Raw genomic sequence first — 19,559 nt, 5'->3', positions numbered from 1 at the left:
AACTTGGAGAAAATGTTGTCAAAACCTTAGTGATTGAACTTGAAAAGTCTGGACATAATGTCACCTGTGATAATTATTTCACTTCTCTCTATTTAGCTCAGTATTTGTTGTTAGAAGACCTGACACTCTTCGGAGCCAGACGAAAAAATGAAGGTGCACTGCCTGCCAATTTTTGTACACCTAAAGGACACGAAGAATACTCTATATTATTTGGTCTTCGACCATATGCGACGACAGCCTCTTATGCTGCTAAGAGAAAGAAAGTTGTTATCGTCCTTAGCTCTCTTCACGTCCAACAGGTGTCATCATCACAAGTAAAAAAGTCTGCCACAAAGAAGTGCAGCGTTGACGCCATGGGCCCGAAGACGCGAAACTACAGTGTGAATAGAAAAACGAAGTGACAGCCACTGACGGTTTCTTCAACATAATCGGTGTAAGCGTAATGAATGCATACATATTGTGGATGACGATAGCTGCCAATAACGAAGTGATACTCAGACTTCCGTCGTCAGTTTAGGACGATAACGATCAGGTCAATGAATTCATTAGTAGCACCGGTTCCAGGAAGGGCAGAGAAACCACCAGCTAAAAAAAAAGTGGAAGATATGCAAATTGTGTAGAGAAGAAAGATAGGAAAATTCAAATTACATATTATAAGTGCGCCAAACCTATATGCTTGGATGCCTGGAACATTCTGCTATCCTCTGTAGACCCAGTGAAAATTTGAAATAATCATAAAAGTCACCAGTGAAAGGGTAGAAATTGTGTTTTTTAAATGTAAACTTTAAATAAATAAAATTATTTTAAAAGTATTTATACCTCAAGTATAGTTCACATCACAAGTATTCAAAATAGTGTTAATTTATGCCAGTTTAACCAAGATGGTGCTGAGAGGCCCGACTTTAGGCATCATTTCACAGATTTTCTGATAATCAGAGGGATAAATCACGAACCATTTTTTTCCCGTTATTATCTATATCCCTGATACAGTTTCATGTTATGCTTTCATGTGTCCATGCACCCGTGCCACCTTGCGTCCAGTTGTTAATCGTATATATGCTTAATTAATTGGGTAATTCATTTGTTTCATGTCTTATTGTTATCAGCCAAATTGTTTTAGTGACCAATAGTTTCCTTTGCCGTTAGATGGGCCCCTTCATCAATATATCCATGTGAGGTAGGGTACTTGCTTTAATGTCTAATTGGGCCACGCCTCATAAATTTCATTCAAAGAGCCGTTATCTATTGCACGACATTGTGTCTCTTAAATTTTCGTGATGTAATGGGGAGATTCCCTTCCGTGTCTGACTTCCTTGGGAAATGCTAAATATCTCAAACGATACCTCTCGCTATGTTACCCCTGAAGTCTACACAACACCTGGAGTGTTTATGGAACTATAGGGACTCTGAGAACTCTGAGGGTATTTGGGAACATTGAACGGACGTGCGTCGGCAGCTATCAGGTTTTACTTTACCATTAAAGATAAGGCTGTGGATTCCAGATTATAGTCATACTGGGAAATTTGCCTGAGAGGAGAAAGCAAGGCAGTGTGGAGCGGTGGTATTCTAGCGAGTCGAGTGGCCAATCTCAGCGCATCTCTTTGGTCTCTATGGTTGTCCCGATACCGCCAATCAAAAACATAAGCCAATAATGTATATTGGGCTATGACAACTCGAAAGCAGCGGAGTCGGGCTTAGGTGAGTGTTGGCCACCCCAGGGTGGACTGTAGGGGGTGGTGTGCAATGAGAAACATTAAGGCAGCAGTGGTGTCCAACATAAAGGATGAGTCGAGCCGTTCTATATGGAAGGACGAGAAGTCGTATTTAGTTTACAGGTAGTAGGTACTACCTCTTTTCTGTAAAGGACTGGAGGATCTGCAGTATTCTCATAAAGTGACTACTTTATTGGGGAACCTACAAGTTGCTGAGGATGTTACTTAAGCTTAGCAAGGTTTTAGCGAGTACTTTAGTCATAATACTAATCCGGGAATCGCTTGGCACTCCTTTAACAATGTAACTTCTCATATAAATTTAATAAACATGCCTCTACCTTGACGTTTACATATCAGTAGTTAGTCTTTCCTTTCTTTAAGATTGTTTACATGAATTTTGCTCTCCCTGCATTCCACTGTGTTCATTTATATTTGTGTCTGGCAGATGTATGTGATGTAAGAGATGTTCACTTAATTCGATTTCTTTTTGTGCATTTTCCAGCGTTGATAACGTTACTATTTGCCGATCCTTTGAACTCGTTTTTCGGGAAGTGATGTATCACCATAGATTACTGTTGTATCATGGTGTCAACGTTAAATTGTGAGGTTGATGACCCAGTTACTTGGGCTGTGTATGTTGGGAGTTTAAATATTCTCATGTTGAGAAATCAGAAGCAGCGATCTGTTTTACTTGGTATAAATTTTCTAAAGCCAAGATAACATTAATATTTCTTTATTTATAACAACCAGTTTCGTCATACTATGCTTTTATCTCCAGATCTTCAATCATTTTTGTTACAAAACGTGTTAATTTTGAGATGGAACCTCACGCAAAGTTGTCGTGTTTGTGAATAAAATGTAGCACATTATAGAAAGGTTTGCCATAAGTAAAATACTGAGAATCAAAAAGCACCTTGTCAACACGTATGGACATGGACATGGACATGTGCACCAGTTGCCTTTGTGAGTGCAAATGTTTTATTTGTGACAAATCTTTCTATAATGTGCTACATTTTATCCACTAACATGACAACTTTGCGTGAGGTTCCAACTCAAAATGGAGACATATTATAATAAAAACTTGTGAATGCCAGAAGACGAGAGCAAAGTACGTCGAAGCCAGTTGTTGTAAATAAGGAAATATTTATACGATATGGGCTTCGTAAAGTATTTAACATGTGTTGGGAAGGTTGATATTAAAGGCAACGAAGAGCGATTTATTTAGCTATGCCTCGCATCTAATCACGGATAGATTTTGATGTCTTCAGTTTCAAAACAAACCGATCCGCTAGCATCCAGCCGCTTGGTTTCGAACATATCTCGCTAAGAAACGACTCCGTGTACGGCGCGTAGCGCGGTGATGCCTGCTCGCCAGGGGTGCGCTGCAGCACGTGGCGCCTCCCGGCCACGCGGCGCTCCCGTCGCGACGCCAGCGCCGACGCCGGCGCCCTCATTAAAACGTCAGGCGGCGCGTCCCCTGTTAATGGACGGCGAGTCGCCATGCCGGCTATCTTAATGGCATCGGCAGCCGCCGCACAGCCACGCGTGATGGATCGCTCGCGCCGCGCCGCCTAACGACCTGTGGAAATTTCAATTGACGCGCCGGCTCGTGTCTGTCGGCACCGCCCAGCCGCGAGTTTTCACGGCGTTTCACTCCGGTCCCCGAATGTTAAATTCGATGTTTCTCATTTTGCTCTATGCAGACTTGCCGCCTTTCGTGCGGATTGTTGTTTGCTACTCCATACACCCAATGCTCAGCTCATCCGCACCACTGTGCACTGTAACATAAAACTAACCATCAACGTGCAAGCAGCTGGTAAAATACCCGGGCTGTACTGTTGACAAGTAGGAGCCCCTTCCTCCACCTCCACTGGGATCGCTGTTCTTCAGGCCTGGAGAAAGATAGTTTGTGATGTCCGGCCGACCATAGCACCTTTTCTAGGCTCTCGGTCTTGCTGTGCCCAGGATTGGCTCATTCCTCTCAGACGAGCAACTGACTCCCAAGCCGCAACTGTCACTTGCCTCCCTTGTTATCCATCCCCAGAGTCACACGTCACTCCCCATTCCCAAGTGGAGGCCGAACCACCAACCTCGGCCGCCACCACAGTCATTCGCACCTTTTGTCTGACAGCAGAGGACACGCTGCAAGTCATCTGACCACGTTCAAAGCGATGGCTTCCGGGAGGTTCCTGCCTTCGCCGGCCCGTGTGGCCGTGCGGTTCTAGGCGCTTCAGTCTGGACCGCGTGACCGCTACGGTCGCAGGTTCGAATCCTGCCTCGGGCATGGATGTGTGTGATATCCTTAGGTTAATTGGGTTTCAGTAGTTTTGAGTTCTAGGGGACTGATGACCACAGATGCTTAGTCCCATACTGCTCAGAGCCATTTTTTGATTCCTGCCTTCAAATCGGAGCACGTGACCACCACACTGTCGTCTTGCACTGTCCACCGGAGCGCCCCAGAAGCTACATACCCCCTCCGACAGTGCCTGCCATCGACACGCAAGAACAGTATTAATGAGGTCGTCTGGTTGACTAGACATGCTGCGATTACAAATTCAATTTCTCAGTTAGTTACATGTCTACTGAATGATATGAATGATACTTTTATCGAAGCGACCTATCAGACATTTTATGTGACAGGGAAAATCATCAAAAATTCTTGTTGCTGCATACAGAGCATCATATTCAGAACATCTTAACAACTTTAATAATGGGCATTATAGCATGTTTTTTAGGGTTCTGTACCTCAGTCGATAAAAATGAAACCCTTATAGGATCAATTTCTTGTCCGTCTGTCTGTCCAATTGACTGCTAAGACCCATTTTTCTCAGCAGTGGACAGATGTATCAGTTTGAAATTTATGTCACGTAATAAGTAAGGCCTATGGTCCATTGGTTGTGAAAACAATTTATGGTTCTACGTCAATGCAGACAAAAGATACTGACATTTATGTCAGATACATACGAACTCGCTCATCAAAACTTATAGGATACTTCTCGTTGGCATATAATGAAGAAATTTGGCAGAAAGCAAGCTTTCAGAGTATAATCAAAGGAGAATATCCGAAAACTGTAGATTTATCACTGCATCAGAATATAAAAATGTTTCTTTTGATTCGACTGCAGACTTCAAATGAAATCATTCTCGAAAGTTTTGGAATTCCTGACACCAATATCTCACCAGTATCATCGTTGATAACAGGCAAAAATCGTCGAGATTCTCGTTTCCCGGGATGGTTGAAGTGTCAGTATATATAATTAAGCTTGTAAGGAACCCTCATAGCTGATTTTTACCTCTAGTGTTGCAGATACGGACATCATTGTCCTTCCATTTTAATGGGTTATTTATGACCAATTTCATTATGCTACAACTTCAAATGTGGCTATGAGACATCAGTTGTACAAGAATACCTTATCTACAATGCAGCCAACCAGTTGCAACAAGATTTTACTTTAGCGTTTTTCGACACCAACAATGGGTGCCTTGATAAAAATATCGAAACGATTACCTAAAAGTACCACTAAACCATTAAGATAGAGTAAAACCAAGAATGTATGTTTATTATATCGAATGGATTTAAGAGGTGACTTTACTCACCTGCAGTAGCAGACGAATAAATTTAAAAGTAAAATACTCTTCTCACATAAAATATTTCTTAAAAAGATAGTATCTAAAGCATATAAAATTACAGCCATTGAAACTGACACAAAATTTGTGTCTCTAAAAGTACAGATCCGTGGCTGTAATTTGAAATAGACACTGTAGGCGGCATCAGACACTAAAGAAGTCGCGCCATCCATTAACAGTCAAAGATATCTGCTGCGTAAATTCCCAAAACACCATATAAGTGTTCACTTCACAAATCAATAGCCAGTATTATACAGAAATTTATACAGGTCAGTGGAATAGCAATGATTACACACATTTTTCTGTTATTAGATAGTGGAAAATAAACGGGAGAGAGGAATAAGATATTTTAGAGTCCACTCTGAGGAAAAGGCGGAGTCATTCAAGCGTTTCTAAGTAAGGACTTTATACCATCGAAGAGATTTTTATTACATAGCCGCAACAATTCATTCACTAGGAGAATAAAGATGTAGTGAGCCCGCAATTAAAATGCCTAGCCCCTGAAGATGTAATTATATGTCCTCCATAGGTGAAGGTCATGTATTATTATTACTATTGACTTTTGTGAAATCAATACTTTCTGAGTGATTAGTTATCTCAGAAATTATTCCATACGACATTATTGAGTAGAAATATGCAAAGCCTGTCAGGAGTTTGATTTATTTGTTTACAAGATGAGCAAACGTGCCTAAACTTAATTGTTTCAGAAGCTCAGTAATATGCTTCTTCCAGTTCAGATTTTCGTCAGTATGTCCACCCAAAAACATTCTGTCCTACTTACTGACTCCTGCTCGAGTGCTACATCAATTGTTGGTATGACTATTTCTTGTATAGATCTGAATGTAGTATTTGCTTTCAAAATGTAAGGAACGTCCGTTGTCTGAGACACACTCTATAATTCTTGGGAAAATATTTTAGGGGATATCTGCATTGCCTGCAATTCTGAATTTTCCAGCTTGATCTGAAACAATATCATTTACCAATCAAAATATCCACGGGTATGCTGCCGGTCTATAGTGTCCAACGGGCACAATATTTCGGCGATCAAACATGTCGCCATCATCAGGTGAACTGACGGACTGAGCTCCTGTGAACGTGCCGGCACGGAGATCCGTACGCTATGGCTGCTCAGAGGGAACTGGGTTCGGTCGCGGCGGCGGCCGATTTAAATACCCTCCGCCCGCGGCGCGCTCCCTCCGCCGTCCGCGCCCAGCGCCACGGTCGCGCGGTGAAACAGATTGCGACGGCGTCTGAGATGACGTCGGTGTGATGGCTCTGTCCGCCGTGGTCGTCACAACTATACGTCTGCTCGATTTACTCTTGATTAACCCGATCGCTGGTTCCCAAGCCTTGCTAAGATTATAGCCACAGTCCCGGTTTATGAGGTCGTCATTGGTGCGAATTTCGATGGCCTCTCTAACAACGCTGTCCCAGTATCTCGACGTCTGTACCAGAATCCTCGTGCGGTCATACTCCATGGCGTGATTTTCCGACAAACAATGTTCAGCGACCGCCGACTTGCTCGGATACATCAGTCGAGTGTGCCTCTGGTGTTCACGGCATCGATCCTCGACGGTACGCATCGTCTGACCAATATACGACTTGCCACATTGACACGGAATCTGGTACACGCCGGCCTTCCTCAAACCGAGGTCATCTTTGGCGCTCCCCACTAGTGCACGAGTTTTATTTGGAGGACAAAACACAGTTCCGACCCGGTGTTTCTTCAGAATGCGGGCGATTTTCCCCGAGAGTGCGCCTGTGTATGGAATAAATGCAGTGCCTACCTCCTCCCTCGTGACTTCATCCATCTCAACAGGTTGTGCTGCAGTGGTTGGGCGGAGAGCACGTTGAATCTGCCACTCTGAGTACCCATTTTTTCGAAATACAGTTCTCAGATGTTCCAATTCCTGGTGTAGACTCTCTGCGTCGGAGATAGTGCGCGCCCTATGTACTAGAGTTTTAAGTACCCCATTCCTCTGTGAAGGGTGGTGGCAGCTGTCTGCATGCAAATACAGATCAGTGTGCGTAGCCTTCCGATACACCCCATGACCTAGGGTGCCGTCAGCCCTTCTCTTGACCAAGACGTCAAGGAAAGGTAATTTACCCTCCGTTTCAGTCTCCATAGTGAATTTGATGTTGGGGTGTATGGAGTTTAGATGTGTAAGGAAGTCAAGGAGTTTATCCATACCATGTGGCCAGATGACGAACGTGTCGTCCACGTAACGGAAAAAGCAAGTAGGTTTCCATACGGATGACGACAGGGCTTCCTCCTCGAAGTTCTCCATGTACAAATTCGCTACCACCGGTGAGAGTGGGCTACCCATGGCGACTCCCTCCGTTTGCTCGTAGTATTCTCCATTAAAAAGAAAATACGTGGAAGTCAAGACATGCCTAAAAAGTTCAGTGGTCTTCTCATCAAACTTCTGACTAATCAATTCTAGTGACTCTCGCAGGGGTACCCTCGTAAACAAGGAAACGACATCAAAACTCACCATGATATCTGACTCATCCAACCTGAAGCTATCAAGGCGTTTAACAAAATCCACGGAATTACGGATGTGATGAGGGCATTTACCCACATAAGGACTTAATATTCCCGTCAGGTATTTGGCCAACAAATATGTAGGTGCCCTGATGTTGCTGACAATGGGGCGTAATGGTACCCCCTCTTTGTGAACCTTCGGGAGTCCATATAGTCTAGGCGGTACCGGACCTTGGGGTAACAATTTCTTAGCGTCACCCTCCGGTAAATCTGCGTCTTTGAGAAGCGCCCTCGTCTTGTTCTCCACCTTCTTTGTAGGGTCAACGCTGATCTTCCGGTAGGAATCGTCATTTAGCAGGCTCTGCATCTTATCAGTGTAGTCCTTATGGGAGACAACAACTGTAGCATTGCCTTTGTCAGCTGGTAAGACAACAATTTCAGAGCGCTCCCTCAGATCACGAATGGCCGCCCTCTCTTTCCTGCTGATATTTGACTTCATCGGCTTGATAGCTTCAGGTTGGATGAGTCAGATATCATGGTGAGTTTTGATGTCGTTTCCTTGTTTACGAGGGTACCCCTGCGAGAGTCACTAGAATTGATTAGTCAGAAGTTTGGTGAGAAGACCACTGAACTTTTTAGGCATGTCTTGACTTCCACGTATTTTCTTTTTAATGGAGAATACTACGAGCAAACGGAGGGAGTCGCCATGGGTAGCCCACTCTCACCGGTGGTAGCGAATTTGTACATGGAGAACTTCGAGGAGGAAGCCCTGTCGTCATCCGTATGGAAACCTACTTGCTTTTTCCGTTACGTGGACGACACGTTCGTCATCTGGCCACATGGTATGGATAAACTCCTTGACTTCCTTACACATCTAAACTCCATACACCCCAACATCAAATTCACTATGGAGACTGAAACGGAGGGTAAATTACCTTTCCTTGACGTCTTGGTCAAGAGAAGGGCTGACGGCACCCTAGGTCATGGGGTGTATCGGAAGGCTACGCACACTGATCTGTATTTGCATGCAGACAGCTGCCACCACCCTTCACAGAGGAATGGGGTACTTAAAACTCTAGTACATAGGGCGCGCACTATCTCCGACGCAGAGAGTCTACCCCAGGAATTGGAACATCTGAGAACTGTATTTCGAAAAAATGGGTACTCAGAGTGGCAGATTCAACGTGCTCTCCGCCCAACCACTGCAGCACAACCTGTTGAGATGGATGAAGTCACGAGGGAGGAGGTAGGCACTGCATTTATTCCATACACAGGCGCACTCTCGGGGAAAATCGCCCGCATTCTGAAGAAACACCGGGTCGGAACTGTGTTTTGTCCTCCAAATAAAACTCGTGCACTAGTGGGGAGCGCCAAAGATGACCTCGGTTTGAGGAAGGCCGGCTTGTACCAGATTCCGTGTCAATGTGGCAAGTCGTATATTGGTCAGACGATGCGTACCGTCGAGGATCGATGCCGTGAACACCAGAGGCACACTCGACTGATGTATCCGAGCAAGTCGGCGGTCGCTGAACATTGTTTGTCGGAAAATCACGCCATGGAGTATGACCGCACGAGGATTCTGGTACAGAGATACTGGGACAGCGTTGTTAGAGAGGCCATCGAAATTCGCACCAATGACGACCTCATAAACCGGGACTGTGGCTATAATCTTAGCAAGGCTTGGGAACCAGCGATCGGGTTAATCAAGAGTAAATCGAGCAGACGTATAGTTGTGACGACCACGGCGGACAGAGCCATCACACCGACGTCATCTCAGACGCCGTCGCAATCTGTTTCACCGCGCGACCGTGGCGCTGGGCGCGGACGGCGGAGGGAGCGCGCCGCGGGCGGAGGGTATTTAAATCGGCCGCCGCCGCGACCGAACCCAGTTCCCTCTGAGCAGCCATAGCGTACGGATCTCCGTGCCGGCACGTTCACAGGAGCTCAGTCCGTCAGTTCACCTGATGATGGCGACATGTTTGATCGCCGAAATATTGTGCCCGTTGGACACTATAGACCGGCAGCATACCCGTGGACATTTTGATTATCAAATACGCCGGGAGAAACTCAAGAATCACAATATCATTTACCGTTTCTTCTGTGGACCGTGTGAGGTGGAGCAGTGTGTAGCACACTGGACTCGCCTTCGGGAGGACGACAGTTGAATCCCGAGTCCGGTCATCCTGCTTTATGTTTTCCATGATTTCCCTAAATCGTATCAGGAAAATGCCGGGATGGTTCACTGGAAGAGCACGTCCGATTTCCGTCTGTAATGGTCATTGTTGACGGGACGTTAAATTCTAATCGCCTCCTTTTACTCATCCTCCTCCTCTTACCCCCCCCCCCCCTCCACCTCCTCCTCTTCTGTCGGTTTCTCTGTTGCTGTGCTTTTCAAGGCACAGACTAAAAGCCGTTCCGTATGATACTAAGATACTGCACAGGAGCATGATCACTCTTTTGTCATGACGCCTTCGCTGAATGGCTTCTGGCCCGTTGAAGCTCACCTCCGTCTCCAATGACCTCTATGTCGACGGAACGTTAAACCCAATCTTCCTTCCGTTCTGCCATCGAAGCTCACCTGGTTTGATTGCAAAGAATGCCTGAGACAAGTGTCGGAACCACTATAGTGAAATACGGGCAGAAAGATCAACGTTGTCATTATGAGAGAACTTGGTAAGGTTCAGGGTGAAAAATCCGATGAGGAAGTGCTAGCTGCGTATTAAAATATGAAACACTGATTGTGTAACAGAAGTCGAAATAAGGCAACAAAGGTTAGAGCTTGTAAGTTATGTAATATAATCTCCGTAATCGTAACATAGTATATTGGTATCAACACTATAGGATGTAACTGGCTATGTGAACAATGCTGATTTATTGACATAGCAACAAGAGCTGCGCGTTAGCGGCACTTGCTATTCATACTCTTTTTGCCGACTAAGGTGTGGCCACACACGCTCTCGGATTAGTGCGTGAATCTTCCTCTGTAGAGTAGCAAGTATAAATATTCACAGAAAAGTTGTTTTACTCATAAAAAGTTCTTTAGTAGCACAAGACATAAATCTGCGTGACAAAAAATGTGTATTTGAGTCACTGAGCTTCTGTTCTCAGTTAACTGATAAGCACTCAAAATTCAAGAATCATCTTGTGACGCCCTCTGAACGTGTTGTATGTATTTTTAAGGGCAAGGGGATGTTACAACGTAGTGATACGTGTATGGACCGGAGCATCAAGCTATCTATGGAGACAGCTGATATACAGATCAACGAGTGGTAAGTGATACATCGTTTGCATACTTGCGGCCTGTATAGGAAGTGGGAAGACGTTGATTAGGAGTGAACTAGGGCAAATGAGTAGGACAGTATTTTCTTTTTTTTTTAAAAAAAAAAAAAGAACATGTTTGTCAATAATAGAGGCAACAAGCGCAATGCACAACGGAGTCAACACTCAGTGAAGGTCGAATGCTCAGCCTGACGGAGCAATCGTGAAGTACATGAAACTGAGAACACTTTCACAAATTCTGAATTTTCTGAACAAGAAATTGACTTCGAAACCGGAAGTAATGGTGTGACTGAGAAATCGGCAGTGTAAACCTCGACACCCGTAAGTCATAGTGATTCGACCTGAGCCGGCCGTTGTAGCCGAGCGGTTCTAGGCGCTTCAGTCTGGAACCGCGTGACTGCTACGGTCGCAGGTTCGAATCCTTCCTCAGGCATGGATGTGTGCGATGTCCTTAGGTTGGTTAGGTTTAATTTGGTTGCTTTAAGTTAGTTAGGTTTAAGTTAGCTAGGTTTAAGTTAGTTAGGTTTAAGTTAGTTATATTTAAGTAGTTCTAAGTTCTACGGGACTGATGACCGCAGACGTTAAGTCCCACAGTGCTCAGAGCCATTTGAACCATATTTTTGATTCGACAGTAACTAAAAGCGATAACAACTTTCGAACGTAAATTCTGCAGAGTATTAAAGACAGTAATGAGTAAACATTAATTTGTCATCGCTAATTAAGAAATTTAATTGTAAAATGTGAAAAACATGTCGGTTTCACTCGTGGACATTGATAAGAATAATAACAAAGGTTTTGAGGAGAATTTCACGGAAAACACAAAAAAATGAGGGTGGAGGCTCCAAGGCTGAAAGGGGAATTTGTAAAGCACAAAGTCTGGTGTGAAGAAATAACGAAAAATTTGTCCATGCAGAATGAGAAAAAAAGTCAGTGAACTCGCAGAAAGGAAGCTGCCTGCTAGGAAAACAAAGAGTATTAATTAAGACGATCGGCATAGTGCAAAGTCATTTTAATGGGTTACTTCAAGAAATGGGTCAAATCAGCGAATTCTCTGAGAAAAGTGTAAACGAACGAATTTACTTTTGAGATGAGGCTACTTTCCGAATGTTAGATAAAAGTTAAAATAAACGAGCAGAATGTGAGGATATGGGATTCGTTTCCTTGGTCCACGTTAGAGATTCCTCTAAACTGAATACGTGGTGCGGTTTTATGTACAATTTGAACCCCTTTCTTTTTTGACGAAAACTCATTAAGGAGCTAATGTCTATGTGGATACTCTAGAATCAATTTGCAGAACCGCTATTGAGAGACTTGTAGTGAGATGTGATTTTCCAGCAGAATGGTGCACAACCGCATTGGGGATTGCATGTTAGACATTTCCTTAAAGAAACATTTCCTGACAGGTAGATTGGGCGTAACGGAACCACTGCGTGGCCTGTAAGATCATCTAACACAACGCCTTTAACTTTTAGCGGGGTTACATAAAGGACAAGGTTCACACTAGACAAGTAACTGATGTGGATACATTAACAATAAGGGTAAAACAAATGCTGTTACTGGTGTTACTCAAGGAATGCTGTCAAATGTTTGGCGTGAAATCCAATATCGATTAGACGTTCTTCGAGCAACAAACAGCGCGTCTGTTGAACTTTATTGACATCGTACCAAAACAATTCATTCTTTCATATGTCACAAACCACAAATTTGTAAGTTCTGTAGTTTTTGTAAAATAAATATTGATAATTAAGTACCATCCTATATACCCAGTTGCTTTCGTAAAACAGTTTGAAGAGTACAACAAAATTTTCACTCTGCAGCGGACTGCCTGCTGGTATGAAACTTCCTGGCGGATTAGAACTGCGTGCCGGACCGAGACTCGGGAGTTTTGCATTTAGCGGACAAGAGCACTTGGTCGCGAAAGGCAAAAATCCCGAGTCCGGCTCTCGGTGCAGCACACAGTTTTAATCTGCCAGGAAGTTTCAGTTTAATCGGTGTTGCGAATAATCGGTGGTCAGGGGATTCATCACTCTTGACACTCAAAAATTACTCACATAGTGATCAAACAATGAAAAAAATTATAAAATATATTACGACAAATATGCACTACGTGAAAAATATTGATGGAGATTTTGATTCAAAGAAAACCATTGGCCGTGGGTAGAAAATTTTCATCGTTGCCACAACATGATATAGAGGAATTATGTTTTGTACTGAATGTGGTACAAGCAACAGTGGAAGAGGAGAACTCGAGGAATGAAGATAGTGGAGAGCGTGGGCTCGAACAGAGAACCAGGGGCCGTGGCAATTTGTGTGATTATCAGGGAATCTGACGATCGCCTGACGCATAAAGTTTACGATAGTCGCAGGAACATTGAAGAAATAAGTTATTCAAAAATTGAATTCACACTGCGTGGATACTGGCAAAATCACTGTCGTGAATTTATGAATAGTAGGAGGAGGTCACCGAACAGTTTGCCAGAAAGTACTAATCGTGGAGGGTAGACGTTAACACATCAAGAACTTGTACACAGAAAGCAGTTTCTAAGGAGACCGGATAGGGAACGAAAATTGAGAACCTGTCTCTACTGGTCATGACCATAAAATCTGGATACCATAAGGACATAACTGAAGATTTATTAGGTGGAAGCAAAGTCATTCATAGTGAAGTGGTAATGTCTCTTTTCAAGACTGAGATATACGGAATACACGTACATATTTTAGCAATTCTGGTAGCGACGTCAGTGCGGTATTAGCCGTATTACGCGATCAGTTAAAGAACATTGAAAACATTTCGATATTACCAGTTAGTGGAATTCATACCGCTAGTGCCTTAAGGAGTATGGCTAAACGAATAAAGCGTTAAGCTTTAATACGATGTAAGATTGGAGAGAAAGAACTCGAGAGGAAGATAGTAATTGTCCAAGGACTGTGCATCGGTTTTGTTCCTGTAGCGGACTTTCTAATGGGGAATGTGCCTCGGTGGATTTCAGGAAAAGAAAGCTATTTTCCAAGGGTGGCAAAGAAGACTGGGATTGTAGTTTCAGGGATTTAGTAGAAAAATGATGAAGATGTTTCCTTAACTGCAGAGTTAAAGGCACGGTATGTGAGCAAAGAACTATCTTGGATAACATGAGCAGAAGATGGGAAAGTTTGCTGAACTGTATGAAGTGCAGTTGTGAGAATTTAAGGCAGTTTTGAAATGAAATCAGTCTGTATGTGCAGATGTCTACTTAAATACCAAGTTAGAAAAGGAATATTGCTGTACAAAACCATAACCCATAACATCAGTGAAGAGGACGGCAGTAGAAACAGAAATTCGAACAACGCCTCGAAGACGATATTATTGAAAAACCAAATAGTGGATACTGTAATCCATTAGATGTAGTGTCGGAAATGGATGGCGGTATATGACTTACGATTGACGCACAAGCGATAAACGCGATAACTGGACCACAACAGTACCAGTCTGAGAATATTGAGAAACTGCTACAGTCTTGGAAAGGTGGGCGCTATCCAACAAGTCTGGACTTTAGAAGCAGTTATTGGCAGGTAACTGGACCATAGCTGTCGTAAATTCACAGCGTTTGTCCAACAGCCTGTGCTTCCAATTTAAGGTGATGCCATTCGGATTAATTGTGTCAGCCTCGAAATTTAACCCGGCAATAGATCAAGCGTTGAGAGAAGAAATATTAAGAAATGGGGCGAATTATATTTACGATATCTTTCTGTCGTCAGAGCCGTTCATCACAGAATAAATATGATAAAGAATCAGAAATGCAGGTAATGATATTGAACATAGATAAGTTGGAGTTCGCAACGAAACAAATTAGGTTCTTAATACATGTATTCTCCCGAGGAAGAACTGAACCAGACCCATCGACATTGCCTGATGCAAAAAATTTCCTCCACTACAATGCAAGAGACTGTGTGCTTATTTTGTAGATTGTGCATTTCTAAGGGACAGCATGGCTTTTGGAAAGTGTACATGAATAACTCTACTAGGATACACTGCACATGTGTGAAGAATCAGTTATTATTTCATAGAATAGGCAAGGACCAGAGCAATGAATTTGTATTCCTTGGGCGTGAGTGCGCAGAGCAGCTATAACACATTTTTTACGTATTACATAGATTGTACTAATCCAGTATTTGATACTGAGTTATGCAATCAAAAGATTGAAGGTGTTTTCTAAATGAGAGATCGATGCCTGCTGCCTGTTCCGTCACCTGTACCCATCTTCGATCGTTATTTGTCTCTAAGAAAACGAATATGTAAGTGGTTAATGCATTTACCCATGAGGCAGAGCTATTATTCGAAAATATAACAATGGTTGAAGTAGGACTAGATCTTATCCCATAAATAATCAATAATGGGACGTGACAACTTCTTTCTTATAAAATAAGAATACTTTTACCAGATTTGATTTGAGTGACGAGGCACTTACTACACATCCTTCGCAGTGCATGAAAACTTTCATCGATTATCTATACCTGTCTATGAAACTGAAAGCTGGAAACGATCAGGCTGCGAGAGGTGTCGAGTTCATAGAAAAGATGGATAAAAAACTTACGAAGAACGACAAGAGGATAAATGAGATTCGTGTTGTATATGTAAGCAAAGTTTCCAGGAAAAAAACCACACAGAGTATTTTTAAAAAGGATATCATTTTTACCTTAGTATTTTATACACCTTAACTTTATGAATAGTGGATATTAATGTCAATACACAAATATTAAGTTGAAAGTAACAAAATTATCAATTGATCAACTATTTTGGAACAATATTTTTGAGATAAAAAGAATATAAACTGTATTTAAGTGAAATTCCTTTTTTTTAATGTAATGCCCGACAGACACTCCTTGTTAATTATGATATCCCTGCCGCTCCATTAATGCCTTTGTGCATTCACTTTCGGTTGCCTGAAATGAGTTAGCATCACTCCATCACAAAGGAGATGTAGAGCTCAAGAAGTTGAAAAGAGGTTAGCGATTTCTATCACAGATCTTGGGTGTAATTTTTTTCAGTAACATGTATTATACGTCGAATGTGTACTGGAAAATGACAGTGTTCCTTTTTTAAAATTTTTACATACCCTACATTTTTAACGATTTACATCTCGGTATATTTAAATAACCCATTGCTCGTGATTTTCATTACTTAACAGACGTGCTTTAACTCCCTTTTAGAACGCATAGGTTTTAATAATACCTTTCCTTTTTCTTCTTCTAGGGTACGTTATTGTTCTGTATGAATCTCTGGTACAAAATACCATTTATAATTTTTTGTTTAATTTCTCTCCACACGTGTAAGTGAAGCCAAGATTTTTTCTATGATCATGCGTTGTAAGTGTGACACTCGCTGATACTCTACTTCTTGGGCGTAATGGTGTGGTATGAAGACATCTTAGAGTGCATAGCGAACTTTTCTGAGTCACAGCAAAATTGATAAGGTCGTTAAAGCATAGTTGTCACTGGTTATCGGCTTACGGTTTCTTCCAGTTACTCTACTACCACAAACTCCCACACATTTCTTCCGATTTTATTGTACATAACACACTTCCCGCCTGCTTCACAAAAATTTATTTTCAATCTTTATGCTAAAACCAACACTCAAATCAGTTAGAATTTTAAAGACTTTTCTTTCTAATCATTTCTGCAGATTTGTTCATCATCAGTTGGTCTTTATTTAACGTCTGTTGTTCAAAAAGAAATGTGAACATGACAATACAAATAAAACAATAACCTGTTTTTCTTACAATTATAATGTTCGATTTGCATTGTAGAATAAATATTTTATTTTCTACATATAAATTCCATGCTTTTATTCTGGATATTCCGTCATCTAGAATACCATGATTATTTTGGGAACTATGTTGAAAGATTAAAGGTACTTATGTACTTCGGGGAAATTTTTGCAAGAACATAAGTTTTCTCATGATCTTGTTCTCCTCATTCTGATATTCGTCTAGCGAAAAACAGAATTACTCAAACAGCCCATGTCTTTATACCGATGGCCTTCTGTCTCGTTAAAGTCTGCACCGCTGTAGCTTGACGGTAGTGACGCATTCACAATACGCGTGTGACTGCAGCAGATGTAGTGTTACTCGGTTTGATTATCGAAAAATAAGGGGCTAGACGCTAAACGTTATTGATTAGTTACTGTAATCAATGAATGTATTGTATGTGATATGACCATGTGTGATAAATGGCACATTTGACCTTGAATGACCCAGTTCCAAATCGAGATTGAATTTTATTTGGAAGAAACGAAACATTGCGCATATACTGTGAAGATGAATTAATGCAACTCATTAATGTGTGACAGTTATTGTCTGTGAGTCTGCTATCACGTTATGAAGTTTATCCTTTAGTAAATTAGTATCAGCACGCAATATTGCATGCAAAACTATTAATAACGACGACTACTAGCTTTGCAGTTTAATAAGCTGAGTTACGATTTTTTCCAGACAGCGAAAGTGCTGTGGATTGTTATACAGTTTCAAGATCATATTCAAAGACATTTAATAAAATATTAGCATGGTGTTTTGTTTCAACAAGCGTTAAAATTTAGATAACGATTTTCTGTGTGTTCTCGAGCCAAAGGGAAGAAAATTAAATTATGACGGAAGGAAATATTTATGGACGATGTTAATTTGTACCTCTTTTCAGTTTATAATTATTTTCTCCTAGATTGCGGTGACCGTTATAAAGGTTAATTCGTGTGAAAGAGGATGTCTCGAACGCGAGGACTGGTACGCAGTTGACGTTTAGAACTATCCAGTTAATGGCAACAGATGTGTAACATTCCAGCACAACTCGGATCCTTAATTTAGGGTGGCAATAGAAAACACTGCCGACGAAAGCAGTGCGTTTTTCCCTTACTGCAATTTTATTCTGAAACAGGACCTAAAATGATCGAGCCTTACGTTTGTTTCCTGGAGTAGCCAAATCTTATCTCTGTAACGAGTCGACTACGTCAACTCAACGGAGCTCGCGGTCTGCATCTTCCTGGAGAATGTGTTGCCCTGAGAATTTGTGTGCTCAGAGGAAATTTAACATTCTCTAATTCAGATTATCACTTTCACTGCCAACGAAGCATATTATATTTAGTTTGCATCTACACATCGGCTTGCGACCCTCTACAAGTTGGGCAACATGCCCTCAAACCCCACTGTTGTTTTACATAGCCTGCAAATCTCTCTCTCTCTCTCTCTCTCTCTCTCTCTCTCTCTCTCTCTCTCTCTCTCTCATCGTCTAACTAATACCATCGTTTCCTTCATAGACGTCGAAAGATATTCATTTCGTGATGACTGACGTCTTCATAACCTTGTGAAACCAAAAGATCGAGATAAGTGTTCTACTTTTCTCTGATTTTATTGCAAAAATTTGTTTTCCAGGCTTCCAAACTTTTTTGTATAGTATATCTGGATTGTTGAATACAGTTTAGGGTTTGCCCTGTGTCAAGTTGTGGTACAACCCTTCTCGGTCTCTTGTCTTGAGGAGAAGCTGCACTAGTTCACTGCTAAATTCACCCATCCATGCAGTGTCGAGCATGGTGGGTACACGAAACGAACCACAAAAAAGCTTAGAAATTGAGGATGTTTAGAAAAACTTTGTGGCATATATATTCTCAGATCTGGTGTAAGAAAAGGCCCGAAAGCTCTATGAGTGTTCGGACTAGAAAAGTAAATAAATAAATGTATTTCTTCATCGGCTAACGAATTTTATGTTTAACTCTCTTACAGTTCTTGCCCGCACGCAGAGAGCAGAGGTGGTATATGAAAACATTTACCACACTAAACGTCCCCTTCAATCACGCTAAATGATTTCGATGTAATTGGTTTACATTCCAATAAAAGCTTGGCGCTGGTTCATCAGCATATCAATAAGGGTTGCACCCGATAGGCAAGTTGAGTGATATATTCCTGTTACAGGGTGCTGTGAAAGCAACGCAGAACAAAACGTGGCAAAATGCGGCACTGCGTGTTATTTCTACAGTGGAATATAGTGAAAAAATTTTAAAATAAACTTTTTAATCTAACACGTTTTTAAAGCGGACTAAAAGGTATCAAGTAACTTCTCCTAGTCCACAAAACGCGGCAAAATGCGGCACTGCGTGTTCTTTCTACAGTGGAATATAGTGAAAATATTTTAAAATAAACTTTTTAATCTAACACATTTTTAAAGCGGACTAAAAGGTATCAAGTAACTTCTCCTAGTCCAATACACATTCCTAACCACATACGGAGAGTTTTGAAAATTTGTGCTTGTGAATTTTTTAATGGGTACGAAAATACTTGTAGAATTTAAAAGGAAAAAATATGGGCGACTGCAAATAAGCAGGACAGCTGTTCATGCATCAGTTATGTTGGTATATGTGTGGGGCTAGGGAAAATTATTTTCTATTTCGTAGCCCGTTTTATAAACATTTCATATTAAAACGTTTTTTATTTAAA

Source organism: Schistocerca cancellata, chromosome 5, assembly GCF_023864275.1.
Source record: "Schistocerca cancellata isolate TAMUIC-IGC-003103 chromosome 5, iqSchCanc2.1, whole genome shotgun sequence".
Taxonomy (NCBI): Eukaryota; Metazoa; Arthropoda; class Insecta; order Orthoptera; family Acrididae; genus Schistocerca; species Schistocerca cancellata.
Note: the sequence above shows the minus strand (reverse complement) of the source record.